At 45.5% G+C, this 18,220-nt stretch overlaps 1 long non-coding RNA gene across 1 annotated transcript; it reads left to right on the forward strand.

Annotated features, from left to right (window-relative positions):
• Positions 1 to 247: 247 nt before the first annotated feature.
• LOC134935766 (uncharacterized) lies at positions 248 to 17,364 on the forward strand. Its single transcript, XR_010180396.1, has 4 exons — positions 248 to 354; positions 5,734 to 5,956; positions 11,147 to 11,337; positions 17,035 to 17,364. It is a non-coding gene; the product is annotated as an uncharacterized LOC134935766 (long non-coding RNA).
• Positions 17,365 to 18,220: the final 856 nt, after the last annotated feature.

An 18,220-nucleotide genomic window follows, 5' to 3' on the forward strand; every position in this document is an offset into this window, starting at 1 on the left:
GGTCGAAACAGGGGAGGGGGATATGTGACAAGAACACTGGGATAGTGTTTGAGGGCAGGTATATTTGTCCCAGGTTCTTGTCTTACATGTTTTAGAAAATGTTAACTTCTAGGAAAAATGCTTTTTGTTTTGTCTGAACCTTTTCAGTTTGCTGTAAAAGCTGGGTAAAGGCTCTGAGAGAGAGATAAGGCGAGTTCTAGACATTGGGCCCAGTTCGGGTCTTTGGCCTCACAGAGGGCTAATCAGGGTTTCAGCTGTGTAAGAGTGTTATAGTGCTTCTAACATGATTAGTATGGGCAGACTGCCTGGGAAGGCTGGAGGATCTGTGTGTGAGAGACACGCTTTCTGATGCAAGTAAGCTATACAGTATGTACTGACGAACTCTGTGTTTTGTTTAGTGACAGTTAGGAATATCTTATGTTTAGTTAGTGCCGGACAGGCAAGGTATTTTTATTTTGGGGTTTGTTTTATTTTCTGTTTCAATAAAACTGGCCGGGGTCAGTTGTACCAGCAACTGGACTTGTGTTGTTCCTCAGCTGCTGCGTGCGGCCATATTCCCCAGGAAAAGGCGCCTTGCACCCCTACAGTGTTACAATATATATATGTGACATACTTACAGCTCCATCTCTTTGTCTTCCCAATGACAGCTGTTGTGCTGAATAACTGGGTATTGAAATCTGAAGGTGTTGGATTTATCTAGTGCAGGAGCTCACAAGATCTAGGTTTTTCCCCCCGCATTTGTAATGATGACATGTCAGGACTACAGACGTGCGAGAATGTCGGCATTCACCTGTCGTTTATCATCACTGATTCAGGTTAAAAGGGATTAAGTGGAAGTTTTTGCAAGAGTGAGATAAAAAAAGAAAAACGCAGCTACACTTAGGGGGTCATTCCGAGTTGTTCGCTCGGTAAAAATCTTCGCATCGCAGCGATTTTCCGCTTAATGCGCATGCGCAATGTCCGCACTGCGACTGCGCCAAGTAAATTTGCTATGCAGTTAGGAATTTTACTCACGGCTTTTTCATCGTTCTGGCGATCGTAATGTGATTGACAGGAAATGGGTGTTACTGGGCGGAAACAGGCCGTTTTATGGGCGTGTGGGGAAAAACGCTACCGTTTCCGGAAAAAACGCAGGAGTGGCCGGAGAAACGGGGGAGTGTCTGGGCGAACGCTGGGTGTGTTTGTGACGTCAAACCAGGAACGACAAGCACTGAACTGATCGCAGATGGCGAGTAAGTCTGAAGCTACTCAGAAACTGCTACGAGGTGTGTAATCGCAATATTGCGAATACATCGTTCGCAATTTTAAGATGCTAAGATTCACTCCCAGTAGGCGGCGGCTTAGCATGAGCAAATCTGCTAAAATCCGCTTGCGAGCGAACAACTCGGAATGACCCCCTTAATTGGGAACCCTGTCCGTTATTTAGTAATCTAATGCGATCACTTTACTTGTGGGTTTGGCCACGAATCAGCAATCAGATATTACTGGGGAGGGATACTTTGAATCCCTCTCCCAAAAAACTCTGACTCATATTTGTAAGGAATTGTGCGGCTGCAAGGAAAAGGTTCTGCAATTCCGTGTCAGTAAAATTTGAATGCAGCAAGAGGCGCCTGTAGGAGAGTGACACATCCTGCGTGCATTAGCGAGATTCACCATCGCCACCACCGATATCCTCTGCTGTGCCCCCTTCCGAAATCCTGCAGATACTTTATTCTTGCAGGTATTCCTGGCATGTCCATAGATCTACCAACCAAAAGAAAATAATTTATTTATTATTTTGAAGCAAAAAATTGGTAAATTTGGTTGAAAAAAAGGGCGGTGCTCAAATTTTGCAGCACCGTAAAATTAAGCTTCCTCATACTGCAGTATAAGTCTGCCTAGTGATTGATGTACTGACACGGTACATTATATACAGATTCATTATAAGATGAAATAATAGGACCTTGGTTGTGTTTTACACGCTACATGTATGCTGTAAGCTTAGGGTACATGATCTGCGGTTAGGGAGCGTCATCCACCCAAACAGCGAGGAGAGGTCAATCTGAGAAAGGGTTGGAATGTTCCTGTGTCCTGCACACGGTGAGCCAAATCCTCCAGTGTCCTGCGCACGGTGAGCCAAATCCTCCAGTGTCCTGCGCACGGTGAGCCGAATCCTCCAGTGTCCTGCGCACGGTGAGCCGAATCCTCCAGTGTCCTGCGCACGGTGAGCCGAATCCTCCAGTGTCCTGCGCATGGTGAGCCAAATCCTCCAGTGTCCTGCTCACGGTGAGCCGAATCCTCCAGTGTCCTGCACATGGTGAGCCAAATCCTCCAGTGTCCTGCTCACGGTGAGCCAAATCCTCCAGTGTCCTGCACACGGTGAGCCGAATCCTCCAGTGTCCTGCACACGGTGAGCTGAATCCTCCAGTGTCCTGCACACGGTGAGCCGAATCCTCCAGTGTCCTGCACACGGTGAGCCGAATCCTCCAGTGTCCTGCACACGGTGAGCCGAATCCTCCAGTGTCCTGAACACGGTGAGCCGAATCCTCCAGTGTCCTGCACACGGTGAGCCGAAACAATACTCTCAAGAATTATTACTATGAAATTGCTCGGAACTACTCAACGATGGAAGCGACAGCAGCCGAGATTGTCATTTGTCATCAACCTCATATAGAAGATCGACAGTGCTTAGCTTGACTCCATATGGTCGACATGTATAAGGTCGATAGGGTCAAAAGGTCGACATGACAATGGTTGACACAGAAATGGTCGACAAGGTTTTGTTTTTCTGTGGGTGTCATTTTGTATGTTTCATCATATGTGACATCTGTGGAAACGTGTGCCCTCGCAGGCTCACTTCGCTCGCCACCTTTTGGGTTATGTATTCCTAGTCATTGTCTACGTGGATAGAAAATCAAGCAAAAGTTGGGAAAACATGTAAAAAATAAAATAAAAAATAATGTGTGTCGACCATTTTCAGGTCAACCTTTTAACCTGTCGTCCTTTTGAACCTGTCGAACTAACGCGTTTCGACCATATGGAGACGTCTCAGATCCGCTGCTTGTGTACGGAGACGCAGACATCTGACGCACATCGGTCAATAACCCTATCGTCGCGACACACTTGCGCTTGTGTCGCCATTCCCCCGTTACCTCCCACAAAACCGCCCCCTGCCTGTCACTCACTTTGCCAATAAATCCTCACTGTGGCTGCGCTGCAAGACCATCGCGGAACATGCGCGACCTATACACATGCTCCCTGGTATAAAATAAAACAACAGCGCACAACCTCTGCACCAGGCCCAGAGTCTCGCTAATGCCGCCCTTTTCCCGCTATATACTCTATTACTATTATGACAGAGCACTGATGTCACAGGGATAATAAATCTGTACTGAGCCAGCAATATTTAGCTCCAGGCTTATACGGTAGTCGCTGTTCTGTGCGCACGTATTTGTTTTCTTTATTCTTTTAAGTTGTCTGAATGTTTGTTATTATGGGGTGGTCTTCAGGTTGTCGGCTGTCCGGATCCCGGCGCACAGTATACCGGCGCCGGAATCCCGACACCATCCGGCATACCGACACTTTTTTTCCCTCGTGGGGGTCCACGACCCCCCTGGAGGGAGAATAAATAGCCGTGCCCGCAGCATGGCAAGCGAAGCGAGCCCGCAAGGGGCTCATTTGCGCTCGCCATGCTGTCGGTATGCCGGCGGTCGGGCTTCCGGCACCGATATGCTGGTCGCCGGGAGCCCGGCCGCCGGAATACCATACTACACTCGTTATTATGCCATAATGCCACGTAATGCCACGCAAATGTCATTACTGATCCTAATAGTCCCACACAGAACAGCCCTGTTCCCTACACTGTAGGGATCTGGGGATGGGGCGGCAGAACATTAGCTTGGCCAGGGTGAGGCAGGGGTTTCAAATTCAGGTGTGAGATTAATATAATGGTAATAATAATAAACATCCATTTTACAGCCTTTAATAAAATATTTTTTTGGAACACTAGTAAATATATTGTTTTACGGTTAACACAGGAGCAACTAATGTAATACTAATGTAATGCCGCAGACGTCTTGTTTGAATTGTGCAAAATATCAGGTCTGTGTACAGTAAGTCCCTTTTCTTATGAAAGTATTTATTTTTTATAAAAAATAACTGAAGTTGTGTTATTATTATTACTATTATATAGTTTTGCTGTTGCATTACTTTGGTTAACGGGTTGTAAACTATTCACTTTCTACTGTTAGTACTAATGCTATATACTTCTGCAAGAAGACACTGCCCCCTGGTGGTCAGATGAACAAAGCTTTTAAAGGGCCACTTTCAGTTTTTGCAATCAGAGCCGGCCATAGGCATAGGCAAACTAGGCAAATGCCTAGGGCATTTGGTATGCCTAGGGGTACAAGCAGCTTCTGCTGATTAAAATGATATGCGGCATGCCTATATTCTGTGTGTGACTGCGGCTGTATCTGCATACAAAATGCTACGTTACAGTGTATTCCAGGAAATCACTGTAACATAGTATTTCGTATGCAGATACAGCCACAGTCGCACAAAGAATATAGGTATGCCACATATCATTTTAATCAGCAGAAGCTGCTTGTACATCCTAGCCACATAGTAATGTAAATAAGATGCATTTTCGTTAAAAAAAGTCGCCAGACATTAGCAGAGCTGCCAGATGACTCACACCAGGCATCTCCTGCTGCATAGCGTATTGAGGAAAGATGTATGAGGACTCATCTGTATCCAAGCAGAGGCAGAGGTCACAGTGTTAGCAGTCATGTGACTGCTGTGTGTGGGTGGGTTAGTTGTGCAGTAGTGTTCGACATATGTGTAAGATGCATTATGTGTGTCATTATGTGTATAAGGGCATTAATAAAGGTTGGCATAATGTGTAAGGTGCATTATGTTTGTAAGGATATTAATAATATGTGTCATATGTGTAAGGGGCATTACTGTGTGGTAATAAATGCATTACTAATGTGTGGCATTATGTGTATAAGGTGCTCTACTGTGTGGCATAACATATAGATAGGGCACTACTGTGTGGTCTAATGTGAATAAAGAGCAATCTGGTCTGGTATAATGTGAATAAGGGGCACTACTGTGAGGAGTAACATATATAAGGTAAAGTGGTACTACTGTGTGATGTAACGTGAATTAGGGACACCATTGCATGATATAATGTGAATAAAGTTGCACAACTATGTGGCGTAATTTGCATTGGGGTTACTATTGTGTGGCCATGCCCCTTCCCAGCAAGAACACGCCCCTTTTTGGGCTGTGCACCGAATGTGCGCACTATTCCTATTTAAAATATAGGGGGTAGGAGCACCAAAATAAGGACTGCTATGGGTGAGGGGTGATGGTCCTGGGAAAGGGGTGCAAGGTCAGAGGCGGAACAAGTGGTGATGCTAGGGGGCACCAGCCAAAAACTTGCCTAGGGCATCATATTGTTTAAGGCCGGCTCTGTTTGCAATTGTACATTATTATTTTTTTTCTCCATGTATATTGTACCTGAGGTCAGTGCCACACTGCACCCCATACATCCATGATACGGATAAAGCAGGTGTAGTGACAGCGCTACTGCTAAGGTCCTTTGACAATAGTTAGTACATAGAGTGAGTTATAATCAAAGGATCTTAGCAGTATGGTGATCTCTATGGGTTATATGCTCCAGCTTTGTATGTTTTTATCACTTGTTGTTTTTTTTTCACATGTCTTTTTTCATTTTGTAATTTTCAACAGGTGGTTTCCATGGAAACTTGCCTGCAACACGGCGCAGCGCACCCCAGGGATTGGCAACACGTGATCGCAGCCGGCCCTACTGGCGGACAGCAGAGCTGGTGAGCGGGCGGTCTCTATGGTTTCCATGGCGACCAGCCAGCGACACGGCGCGCAGTGACGTCATTGGTGGCCGATGCGGAAGCGGTGCCGGACCCGTGGACAGGCGTGTGGCGCAGTTGAGCAGGTGAGTATAGTCAAGCAATTATGTTCTGTTTGTGTATGTGTATAAATTTCATCTCTGTGGTTCAGTTTGCCTTGTCTGGCCCTGAGGACGGGGTTATATCCCCGAAACATGTTGGAACATTAAACTGACCGTTTGCATTTCTACATAAGAGTCTGCTTGAGTGCCACCTACTTCACTACTCCTGTATATATATATATATATATATTTACACCACAGTCTCACTATAAATTGAATGCAATCTTCAACTATACAATTCTTGCACACAGATTGTCCCAGATCTATTGTTCCTATATTGTAGGACTCCAAAGGGGCACATTTACTAATGCTTCTAAAACAGACAAGTGGTTGTGTTGCCCATAGCAACCGTTCAGATTTCTAGAATGCAATAAATAATGATTGGTTGCTATAGGGCAATACTGTCACTTGTCTTTTTTAGAAGCTTTTGTAAATCTACTCCCAATGCTTCTTGCAGTGGTGTCACTAGGTTCGGAGTCACCCAGTACACATCAGAACCTTTGTTGCATGCACTCCCAAAAAGGGGGCGTGGCCTTGCAGCACCCACCCGTTTTCATCACTCTAGGGGCACCCCCAGCACTCCTGGAGATGCTGTTTTACTCCCACAGACTCTCCGTCTGCTTTTGGTGTCACCCGGTCCACACTTCCCCCCCTAGTGACTACACTGACTATATTTGCAGTGAAAACCAGAGTTGTTTTACTCCGCAGAGGATGCGACCAATCAGACACTGTAGTCTCGGGCATTGCGGCTTCTGGCTAGTCCTCCTGTCCACGCGCCTGTTCATGGCCAAGTAAATGTTCAGCCCCTTAGGTGGTAACGGAGCTCGAATGCCCTTGATCCTCCCAGCTTCTCCAGTACCATGATACATACTATTGCACCCCCTACAAGCAACTTAATCTTTGCCTGCAAATCCACACTCGTCCACATAAAACTGAATTATTTTTTTTGCGCAAAAGTAGGCGAGTAATCACAAAGGAGCATATACGCTGTGAGTTTGCTCTTCCATAAATGAACCTTAGCGTTTTCTTTGTATAATTGCGTTTACCTTCCATGACTGGACACAAACAGGTTACAGATTATCAAGGCATAACTCCCATGGTTGCAGGAAATGTAGCTGCTACGGGGCCCTCAGCTTGTGGACAGCCCCATATACAAAACATTTTTTTCACACCTGGGTCCCGATTCTGAGACGATTTTGCATCCAGCCACGACAGACTACTTGCTATGCTATGCTAATGTGACTCCGCCCAGGGGCGTCGAGAGGGGGGTGGACTACTTACCCGGGCCCAGGTCTGATGGAGGGGCCCAGTGGGGACCCAGGTCCCTTCCCCATTACCTGGCAGCTGCAGCTGCAGCTTTTCTCCTCAGCCCAGCACACGCTGATTTTTCTCTAAGGGTGCATGATCACGCCTCCTGCGATTAGGCCACGCCCCATGAAAAGTACCTGGGGCCCAGACAGGCTCTCTGCTGCCCTGACTCCGCCCTTCTATGTGCGTATCTCAGTGTTTCCATCCGTAACGCAGCCGTCATTATTAAGTAATGGGACTTCAACTCATCCCATGCTAGATGCAAAAGACCCATCAGAAACAGGCGCCCTAATTGCGTCTAAACACGTCAAACAACATGAAAGTCCTGCTACCTTCCCATGACGCTACGACACACAGCTGTTCCGTGCACACGAATAATCACCACCCACTTACATGGTGGCCCTGTTGCTATGGGCAGCACACATTTCCAGTTACGCCCCCTGTGTGTTAGAGTCAGTAGCAGTTAGGTGTAGAGGAGGTCTCAGAAGATGCTGTTAAATAAAATACCATAGAGAACTTTTTTGTCTTCCGCCTTTCCCTGCGTGACATGTCTGACTTTCATTACCAAGTGAAGTTTAACACCCACCTCCCTCCTCCGCCTGACGTCTCCCCAGCACTTGCAACCCTTGATGAAACGTGCCTTCAAACAAACTGTCCAAGGGGATTATATTTGATGAGATTATGTTAATGCTAAAACCCACACTGAAATGTGCAATTATTTCTCCACTCCGAGCTTGCTTAACACTTGCCAGTCCCCTTATAGCAGCACCCCGAAATATGAACCCTTACCCCTCAATACCTGAACATCCTTGCAGGGCACGGGGGTCCCTGACACGAGCAGCGGGACTAACCCTGTGTGAGAAAGGGGAAAGATCACTGTCTAAATATCAGTATTTTAACTGTGGATTCATTAAGCAGTGAAACATCCGAGTTAATTATTCATTTCTCGCCAAAGTTGCTCAGACTGTTTTAGTTTAAACTGTATATGACGTGGGAATGGCAGGAACAGACTGGCGTTAGGGAAAGAATTAAGCAATACGGCGGGACGTGTTCCCCAAGTGGCAGCCATTGACTAATACATGACTGAGGTGGCGTCAGATAACCGCAGGGGGAGCGATTATAATTATACCGTCTCTGACAACATACAGTATATCAAATCAACTGAAAAATTCCGCTTCTGGCATTTAAACTATCCCTGGCAGACATTGTGCCTGACGATGACATGTATTGATGACACCGGAAAGGTTGATGTATCTGATAAGACTTTGGAGTCTCTTACAATTAGGGTCCCCCGCCCATTTTGACCCTAGGGGGTCACAGTCGGTCACTCCCACTGCGGCCTGTGAGCAAGCTCAATACAAAGTGTGCTGTTGCTGTGAATAGTTTCCCTGAGCATCCAGAATATCCTTGCTGCACTACATCAGCCACAACAACCGAGCTTGGTTACTCTCATGGATTGTTGGAAGACTCCCAAAGTTTGCTGAACTCGCCAGCACTCCCAGGAGAGCAGTGGTGGAAAATTGTTCCCGGCGCCCCGGAGGCAAAGTATCCTATATCCCCACCCCCTACCACCATTTCTCAAAGTGCCAAGGACAATGTCTCCTCTATTGTCAGATACCTACAACTTGGTAGGTTCATAGCGGATGTGGGCAAGGAGGTTTATCCACACATTGACTCCATACCAGAGTAGGTTTTAGTGAAGATAACAGGATACACGTGATAGAAGATAAACAGTAGTCAATATGATAAGGTATATCAATCTCTCCTGGGCTAAGTACTGTACAACCGAGCAGCACTGTGACGCTCAAAAAATGCAGTGACAGGCTTGGGTACATGCAGACCCTTTTACAGAGCCAAGAAAACAACATGCACCTGCAGTCTACTCAGACTGACCTTTAAGTCTGGTGATTCAGACATGTGATGTTATTGTGGCTGATGAGTCACGCACAATAACACAGACATGTAATGCACAATAACACTACGTTAAGAGACAGCTTGTAGTGTTTGACCATTTAATTACATGTCAACAGCCTTCACCGCCCCACATTTCCCTCCCAACCCTCTTACCTCACAAGGAAACTGCAGGAAGGGGCAGGAATGCACAGACGCACAATATGTGCTTTGCCACTCTAATGCTACAGGCAGTGTACGGGTCAAACTACAAAGACCACAGTTTTCTTTGCTGTCTACCACCTGCCTCTGTGCTCCCTCTGGCACACCATCCCCCAGCGCCAGGCACCCAGAGGCAAGCGTCTCCATCGCCTCCATGAGTTATGCCACAATCACCACTGCAGAAGAGCTGGCCAACTTCCTGTATCGTGCCATCTTCTCCAGTGAGGTGGGCAATCCTGGGTCTTGAGGGCATGATATCCCGCATTGGAGAATTTAAAAATAGGCAAGTACAGTATGCAACAGCAGATGACCAGTTACAGCTACAGTGGATAATTTGTTTTAGTGCAGCGTTCATAGTACACTCCGCAAATTACATCACAATATATTACATATACCGGAGCCTTTAAAAACAGGCGCAGCTTGGAATCAATGCTATTTGAAAGCAATCAGGGCATAACCCCCAGTAGTAATATATTATCAGCCAAAAGGGAGTAACTTAAATGCAGATTTATGGTTGTGCACTCAGGGAATTTGTGGCAATTAGTGACATGACTGAGTTCATCAATGCCTACGATCAGTGTCGGACTAGGGCATGAAGGGCCCACCGGGGGAATGCAGTAATAGGGGCCCATACTTAGGGGTGTGGCCAGCCTACCAAGGGGGTGTGGCCAGCCTCCACAGAGGACTGAATTACACAATTGTCTTGTGCAGTGTAATGCAACATATCTACCATGTATAATACAAGTGCACAGTCTGGAAACTGATCCATAGAGGAAGGAGTGGGCCCTCAGGCAGTAGGGCCCACCGGTGGTTTCCCTGTACCCCTGTGGGCCAGTCCGACCCTGCCTACGATATACAGGTGCAAAGCAGCGATGGGCTCAGGTGCTCGCTGAATGCTGAGAGAACAGGGTGCTGTCCTCCCTTAACCCCTTCAGTGGCAAGGTTTTTAATTTAAAAACACACCCTGAAGCCCATTTGGCATCTCAGTGATGTTGCGTTCACTATATTGTATACTTGTGTATTATTTTAACGTTGTGCCTTCACAAGTATATATGTCACCACGAGGAGGCCATGTTGTGTCGGGAGTCTTGGCCAGTCCAGAACACATAATCACCGGAAAAGACCACACACGGTTCATTTTGGGCGCGATGAAGGTGCAGCCAATGCGTGTTCACTGCAAGACAGAAGCGCGCGTGTGACCGCTCAGAGGCGGGTGACTCACAGATGCTCAACCTCTGGTGCAAAATGTCAATTGATGATGATGATGGTGATGATGAAGATCAACATTTGGTTCTGATTGGCTGAGTGCATCTAAATCCCTCCCATTTATTCTAATAGTATGCTGTGATCTATCCTCATTATTGCACTAATCAGAGCAGTAACCAGGATTTACTGGGCCCTGTGCCGGCCACGCCCCCCTGAGCGCATGACGTCATGCGGAGGAGGTGGGGCCGCCAGCGCCAGGAATTGCAGCACTGCCCGGAACATCCTCAGGGGGCCCCATTTATCTCAGATAATCTGTCTCATCGCATTATCGCATCTTCAAGGTCGCTCATTATTTTTTAACAGTTTCTTATATAACGCAGCATGTTCCGTTGCGCTCATTACTGTACAGTGCGATGCCAATAATGACGCAGTCACAGTAAATTATGATGCAATTAGGATTGTACTAAGGTTCTCCGGCAGAATTTTACCAAAAGTAAAAAATAAATGAATAAATAAAAATAAACCGATCTGACTGAAATTCTCTTTTAGATTTCCAACACAGAGCGGGCCCAGTGCCAGCCAGACGTGTGAAGATGTATGTACCACGGAGGCAGCGGGACACTGACGTGTAAGACAGCAGCGTTCCCAAAGTCATTTTGCAGAGATTATAGGTACGGAAAGGACATCTCTGAATGGCTGAAGCTGATGGATTAACCTAAGGGAGGATTGTCTGACCCCAGGTAACAAAATGCACAGTTTATCCAGACTTAAGATGCTGCCTTACACATTACATTAAATGAGCCTTTCATTCTCGTGTCCCTACAGTAGTACCTTTCTTAACACTTTCTTCTTCAGCGCTGTCCCTCATTAGCGACCAGGCCTATATCATGTAACACATGGCCGGATAGATCACCTTGAAATGAAGCCCATCAGATACACACAGCACCTCTATTGTGGAATGCACCAGTATTCAGCCAATATATGACCAGGGACCATTAACAGAAATGTTACGCAATGCTGGCGGAGTATTGTCATGCCTCAGGGATGTCACTAGTTCCTAGTAATTATATAGGCCGAATATTGGTTTAGTGCCTCATGCCTCAGTGATGTTTCTAGTGATTTTGGGGGTAATTCCAAGTTGATCGCAGCAGGATTTTTTTTAGCAATTGGGCAAAACCATGTGCACTGCAGGGGAGGCAGATGCAACATTTGCAGAGAGAGTTAGATTTGGGTGGGTTATTTTGTTTCTGTGCAGGTTAAATACTGGCTGCTTTATTTTTACACTGCAAATTAGATTGCAGATTGAACACACCCCACCCAAATCTAACTCTCTCTGCACATGTTATATCTGCCTCCCCTGCAGTGCTCATGGTTTTTCCCAATTGCTATAAAAAATCCTGCTGCGATCATCTTGGAATTACCTCCTTTATACGCATAATCTTGGTTCAGTCATGCCTCAGTGAGATGGAAGTATCTAGAATATTAATTGGTTGAATATTGGTCCAGTGTTAGGCTTCATACCCATTTGTGTTTTTCCAATGCGGTTTGCTTATACATACATTTTTTTATATTTGCAAAATGCGTGTAAACGGGTCTGACAGTAGAAATCAATATCTGAAGTGTTACAATATCCATTGGTGCCTTCAATTGCATTTTTTACTAATTAATTTGTTTACTAGTATTAAAAAAGGAATGTAATATAATAGTGTGTAAGTGTCCCAAAGAGTTGCCGATGTAGGGTTAGACATGCAACTGAAACCTGCAACAATATGAACATTCTGAGCTGTACAAACACTTTTTATCCATTCAAGCGTGACTTGTATACCGGAGCTCATTTTCCCTTTAAAACCTGGTTGCAGGGGTGAAAAGTCACAGATTGGCGAGAATACTCCTTTCTGGCAGCGACACAAAACGAAATGTAGCCCAAGGTGGCAACTAACTCCAGCTTTATCCCAGGGCTATTCCTTCCATTTGTGTTTCTTGTCATTCCAAAGGAGCAGCTACAGCCGAAGCCTAGAGGAAAAAGATCTAGCAGTCCCTGTACAATCTTTGCCGCAGATCTGCAACACAGAACCTGTCAGGATATTTAAAGTAGGGACTCATTTCCAGAAATCAAAAACCCGGCGCTGACACAGAGGACGGCGTGACTTTCAGGAATAAATTCCAAGCAATTCCCTTTTATTCCGCCAGCCTCTCTCTCTCTCTCTCTCTCTGTAGGGCCTTTTATCTGCTCAGTCTCCATGCTCGGCATTCATCCCGCTCCCTGGATATATTCAATTGCCGGATTGCTGTTCAGCTCCTTTAAAGATCAACTGCTGTCTATTTCCTATCTCATTGCGTGAGAGTGTAGAATTATCACTTACATCCGAGCCCTGCTATTTATGACCCCACACCAAACAAACGTACCACTACAGATAGCTGCGCCGACTCTTTGTTTCGTGAGTTTGGCGGCATTTAAAGAAATTTGTCTTTTTTGTTTTTTTAGGTTTTTTTTTTCTTCTCCTAAATCATGTACACAGGAGACAGGGCTGCGTTAATAAAATGTACAACCTCGTTTGTCCTTTATGGAGCTGAAGCAATTTGTAAGACATGTATTTAGTTGCTGTTATTTTTATTTTATTTTTTTTAAATGACAAATTTCACCCAGACTATAAAATTATACTTCTAAAAACAGATATACATCTACAAGAGCGACAATCTGAGTAGCTGTCCTGTCTTACTTTCAGACTATACTACAATGCTATATACAATGCTGTAGCATTGAAGTCATTCAGCCTTTGTTCAATATCTTCCAAAATATAGACGGGCGGCTGTAGCATTGAAGTCATTCAGCCTTTGTTCAATATCTTCCAAAATATAGACGGGCGGCTGTAGCATTGAAGTCATTCAGCCTTTGTTCAATATCTTCCAAAATATAGACGCTAGTAGCACGCCGTCTTTTCGTATGGGCTCAAGGAGCAGTTGCCCAAGGGCCCCAGGAGTACAAAGACTGAGAGCTGAGGGTCCCATTTTTCCAGGGGCAACAGTTGTTTGAAAATCGGCCTGGGGGAACCAGAGATATCCAACTTCAAAGCAGTGGTCCCCAGCGGAGCCTGGTAATTGCTCTTCCCAAACAGATATCTTGGGTTCTGTATCAATTTAGAGTTTTTATGAGGGTATAATCTAAAAGCTGGGACTCTCCCCTTTCAGTGGACACTGGCAGCTTGTCTCTACTAGGCCCAGAACCAGAGATATCAGCCTTCCAGCAGCTGGTCCCTGCTCCAGCTCCACACGCCTTGTATGCAGTTTTATATTTTCATTGGTGGATTGCTCTGGCTCCTGAACTCTGATCCCCAAGTCCACTATCCACCCATCCCCTGTGTATTAAACACCCCCTACCATCCTGGAAGTCATGTACCGGGTCCCTTCATTCAGCCCAATGCCCCTTCTACAGTTTAGTGTTCTCGCTCCCGCCCCATCTCCCAACATCTGTGCAGTAAAGGAGTAATTAGCAGAAATTACTGCTCCAGGTCCTAAATGCTGAGCGGAAGATAGAACACCCACTACCGCCCGCGGGACATCAAAGCTGCACCCACCCCCACCCCTACCACTGGAGGATGGGTAGGGGCCCCAGTGCATTGCTTTCCCCAGGGACCTTTACTACTGTTAAGACAGCCTTGCGTTGGACACAGGATCTGGGGGGCAAGGGGTGCATAGACCACACAGTGTGCAGAGAAGCACCTTTCCTCCTTCCCCCAGGACGGCCATCTTTCAGGTGATACGCTCTGAAAGGGAATGTCAAAAGGTCAGTAAGGACAGCGTCAACATTCATGCGGTTGACACCACAAGGTTGACACTTATGATGTTAAAATGTCTCAGAATGTCAACAGGTGAAATGTTGAGTTAGGCTGCGGGGGAAGCGGGGTAGGTTAGGGTTAGGCTGGGGACCCCCTTCCTCACCCTGAGACACAAGAGAGAAGATTAAGGACAGGGGAGAAAATCTTACCCAAACAGAAGTTTGGGCCGGAAGTCCCATGAACATGACCGCCGGGACCCAGAAACCACTGGAGCCGCTGCAGACGTTAGGAGCAGGTAATTCACCGCTGGGCCACTAGGAACCATATGTCAACATTCTTCTAACATGCTGACATTTCATCACTGTCTACATGACGGATGTTGATATGGTCACCGTCGACATATTACACCCAAACCTTCAGAAAGATGGCTCTGGCGCAGAGACTGCAAAGACTTTTTGTAGACCCAGGGGGTAATTCAGAGTTGATTGCAGCAGCAAATATGTTAGCAGTTGGGCAAAACCATGTGCACTGCAGGAGGGGCAGATGTAACATGTGCAGAGAGAGTTAGATGTGGGTGGGTTATATTGTTTCTGTGCAGGGTAAATACTGGCTGCTTTATTTTTACACTGCAATTTAGATTTCAGTTTGAACACACCCCACCCAAATCTAACTCTCTCTGCACATGTTACATCTGCCCCCCTGCACTGCACATGGTTTTGCCCAACTGCTTACAAATTTGCTGCTGCGATCAACTCTGAATTAGGCCCCTTTTGCGATGACCTGCATATGTTCTATACAGGCAAAATATACAACTGCTCATTTTATTTCAGCCAGACTTGTATATGTAGTGCACCACCTTCCCAGCTAATGTATACCCCCCCAATCGTCCTGATTTCAGCAGGACAGTTCCGCTTTTCATGTGTGGTATGCCGAGGCAATTGATTGGCAATATATGGTGAGTATAATATGCAATACTGACTCTTATTACGCTCTTATTTTATTGCTCTTTAAAAGTTCAGACGAGTAACGTAAAAATATTAATTCAAAGTTCAAAAAACATAGAATTATAAGTGTAAAGATTGAGAAAATATATATTCTTAATACTTTTATTTTCTAAAAAAAGCTTTCGTTTATTTACATAATAATGTCTTTCTTCCTCTGTAGATAAAACAATTGTTACCCTTAGCGAGCAGAATGAGGTTACATTGGGGCTAATTCAGACCTGATCGTAGATGTGCTAAATTTAGCTGACATGTGGGGGGACGCCCAGCACAGTTCACTTCTCCTCACTTTTCACTGCTTCATGAATAGTCCCCTAGGTGACTACATGCTGATAATGTGCAATTTTTCCTATCAGATCTACTGACATATGCAAAGAAACCGTACATGATAACACGCTAACCTACACGGCATTCTTATATGTCTACCACACCCGTGTCTTACACTGAGGCCTTGTACAGGCAAGATTTGTACACTACACCACAGCAGATTGTCAAATGTACGTACATAGAGCTTAAAATATACCCATTAACCCTTCCATAAGGTAAATTTACTAAGATGGGAGTTCTATTTAATATGGGATGTTGCCCATAGCAACCAATCAGATTCCAGGTATTACCTTCTAGAAGGTGCTAGATAAATGAGAATTAGAATCTGATTGGTTGCTATGGGCAACATCGCATCTTAAATAGAACTCCCATCTTAGTAAATTTACCCCCATGTATCCTGCACACTTACATAGTCACATTATAATGACCGCCATCTAATAGCCAGAGTAACCATGGTGTGCAGCATGGACAGCAGCTAGACGGCTGAACTGTCATGTTAGACACACGTCTGGTAGCCCCAGGGTCATTGTGACGGTGAGTTGCTCCGCTGTAGCGTGTCGGTCGGTCCTCACGCACCTCCGTAGCCGACGTTCCGCTCTCACATCAATGGCACGTGGTGCTCCGCAGTTTCCACGCCGGTTATTCGTAATGGTGCCATTTGTCCAGTCACGATACACCTTCACCGCAGCAGCACACGACCAGGTCACAAACTGCGCTGTGTCAGAGATACTGCCACCCGTGGCACGAAAGCCGATAATCATCCTTTTTTGCAACTCGGATAAATCGCCCCTTTTACCCATGACCGCAACGAGTGGTATGTGTGCAGACGGCCTATCACACCGTATATACCCACCAAGCCAGCGCACGACACGTGACGTACTTTATGGTCTACGCGCTGCCGACGTCACATGCAGGAGGTGGTCATAATAATGTGACTCGACCGTGTGCTTGTAATATGGTTGAATCCATGTTTTTTCTGCACATGTGTATGAGCCCTTAGAGCGCTGCCCCTGGCTCTCTGCCATTTATGTAGGTTTCGGATAGAGAAATGATGCTGGAACAGTAGAATGCCGGCAGCGATCTGTAAAGCTACAGAATGCAGCATTGTACTGTATCCCCCTCGGTATTGCTCGGGGTCAGGAGGTTCAGTCAAGAAAATCCGCAGTTTATAAACTTACTTTAGTTAATTCATTCTTAATACTTAATAATTTAAGCCGATCTCAGCTACAGAACAGTCTTTATGTTGCCCCTGCAATGTACCGTATGGTGACACCTAAACTCGCTGACCCCTATATATTAATAGCAATGTGTGCGTTCCACTTTCCCTGTATAGGAGAACCAGATTTCGAGGGCTCTTCTGCACCCCCTGGAAGTGAACCAGTCTCCCACGTGCCACCAGATGCCTTCAATGGAGGACATTAACCTGGCGCCACCCCCTGCTGTAAAATGCTGCGAATCACAACTCTGGAGTGTAGTTACGATGACGCAACTACAGCACCGCAACCCCAAATCTCAGACATTATTGACATATGCCCATTTCATTAAATTCTATAATCCCTGCCTGTGAGTAAGAGTTCAGGTAATAAATGCTGAGTGCTCCGTAATAGATTTTATTATTATGTTTCAGCAAGTCATGAATTATCCAGATGTTCAAAATTAAATATGTTGCCTTAATATTTACATTGTCCTTCATTCAGGGTGAGCTGCAGCAAAAGTGGGTTACAGTATATAGGGGCTCATTTATCAACGAGTTTTAGCTATTTAAAGCTTGTTGCGTATGAAAAATGGTGCTCCAGCCAATCAGCCCCCAGCTGTCATGTGTTTAAAAAATGACAGTCGGGAGCTGATTGGCTGGCGCGCCATTTATCATAACTGTCACGCGTTTGAAAAATGACAGTTGGGAGCTGATTGGCTGGGGCACCATTTATCATAACTGTCATGCGTTTGGAAAATGACAATCGGAGCCGATTGGCTAGCGCACCATTTATCATAACTGTCATGCATTTGAAAAATGACAGTTGTGAGCTGATTGGCTGGAGAACAGTTTATCATAACTGTCATGCATTTGAAAAATGACAGTTGGAAGCTGATTGGTTTCAGCACCATTTATCATAACTGTTATGTGTTTGAAAAATGACTGTTGGGAGCTGATTGGCTGAGGCACCATTTATCATAACTGTCACGCGTTTGAAAAATGACAGTTGGGAGCTGATTGTCTGGAGCACCATTTATCATAACTGTCATGAGTCTGAAAAATGACAGTTGGGAGCTGATTGTCTGGAACCCTATTTATCATAACTGTCATGCGTTTGAAAAATGACAGTTGGGAGCCGATTGGCTGGAGCACCATTTATCATAACTGTCACACGTTTGAAAAATGACAGTTGGGAGCTGATTGTCTGGAACCCTATTTATCATAACTGTCATGCATTTGAAAAATGACAGTTGGGAGCCGATTGGCTGGAGAACCGATTATCATAACTGTCATGTGTTTGAAAAATGACAGTTTGGTGCTGATT

This window comes from Pseudophryne corroboree, chromosome 6 (assembly GCF_028390025.1).
Source record: "Pseudophryne corroboree isolate aPseCor3 chromosome 6, aPseCor3.hap2, whole genome shotgun sequence".
NCBI classification, from domain to species: domain Eukaryota; kingdom Metazoa; phylum Chordata; class Amphibia; order Anura; family Myobatrachidae; genus Pseudophryne; species Pseudophryne corroboree.